This window comes from Trachymyrmex cornetzi, unplaced genomic scaffold (assembly GCF_001594075.2).
Source record: "Trachymyrmex cornetzi isolate Tcor2-1 unplaced genomic scaffold, Tcor1.1 scaffold760, whole genome shotgun sequence".
Classification (NCBI taxonomy): Eukaryota; Metazoa; Arthropoda; class Insecta; order Hymenoptera; family Formicidae; genus Trachymyrmex; species Trachymyrmex cornetzi.
The window spans coordinates 27,649-29,295 of NW_017300093.1; positions in this window are offsets into that span (position 1 = coordinate 27,649).

Sequence of the window (1,647 nt, forward strand, 5' to 3'; positions counted from 1 at the left end):
TTTTTTTTACTTACTCCATTGGACGTGTGGTTACTAGAATGTTACTAGAGTGGTTACTAGAATGTACCCTTAACCAGAGTACGACAAGATAAAGATAATTAAATTTTATTGGATGAATTTTAATAAATTTTATAATCGAAAGTTAACAATTAAAAGTAAATAAGTTTTATTTATCGTTAATATTACATTCCATTTATTAATATCAAAGTAACTATTGGTTCAATAAAATTTGGGTTATTATACGTATATTTTCAACGCTACCATATACTTAATCGCGCATTATTAATTTTTTAATTATGCTGCTATGTAATAATATTTTTTTATTGTATTTTGAACTGCATTGATAATTGTACCTTGTTAATATACCAAAACTACTCGTTAATTAAATAGATTTTTCGTTAACTATGCCCGCAGAATATCTCGTTGATTGAACATGTCTCTCTGTAAATTATTGGGGCATTTCGTTTTATGTATAATGTTCCTTGTTTCATCGAATGTAAACAAGGATAAATCAAGCATCATACCCATTATGCACTCATAATCTATGAGCTTACACACTTAAAAAGCAGTATGTAACATAGAGAAATTCAAATTAATCTTATTGCTATAATTTTCAAAATTTCTGTACATTTTTCTCAAAATTATATTGACGACGGAAAGAGAAGAGGTTTTATATATTGACGATGGAAAGAGAAGAGGTTTTCTTATCAACAATGGAACATATCATTTTGTTCCAATTTACTACAGGAAACAACACGACGACATAAAACAATACAGCATATTCGCTCGATTTGTGTCAACTGACACAATAATTGGTTTGCTATATGGCGCTGAGATTAAAATTAATCACGATTCTGATGATGCAAATTCAAAAGAATTATAATCCCAACCAAACTGAAAAATATTAAATAAATCCTCTTATAATGTAATAAATAATATAATACTTATAGAATAATTATGGTTTTAGATGTAAAATCTCGATTCTTGTCATAATAACCAGAAATTCTTTCTAATTGTTATGACAAAATCCGAGATTTGGTTTAAGTAAGCATTTAATAATATACGCGCGCGCGAATCTTATTCATATCAAATTATAATCAAACAAAATTTCTCATTAGTCCAGTCGTCAGAGGCAAAACTACCACTGAACCTCTAAAATGATCCGACCTGGCTGAAATTTGGTATGAATGTCCACTAGTAGTCTTCAAAAAAGATGCAAAAAAGTTTACCACTCCTACCCCTGGGCTTCGTCAGAAATTGCCCCCTAAAGGGGGTAAAAAACGGAAAACATCGATTTCCCAAGAATCTGTAAGCCGTAGAAAAAAATGTTTCAAACAAAAAATGCAGCTGAGATAATTGTGAACAAAAAAGTTCCTTAGCAGTTTTTTGTGAAGTGAACCGTTCTCTCATAAATGAGCGATCCTACATAGGATGAAAAATAGAAATGCGCAAATTACGGTAAAAATTGGTGAATATAGAAAGGACTTTGTACATGACTGTAGTATTAAGCTTGTGATCGCTCAGGAAAAGTTTACAACCCCTATTAACCCCCCTCCCCCCCCATAAAGTAGTAAAAACGCCTGTACAGGGGTAAAAATTGGATAAATAGAAGAATGGGAAGGAATCGATTATAGATATTAAAAAAAA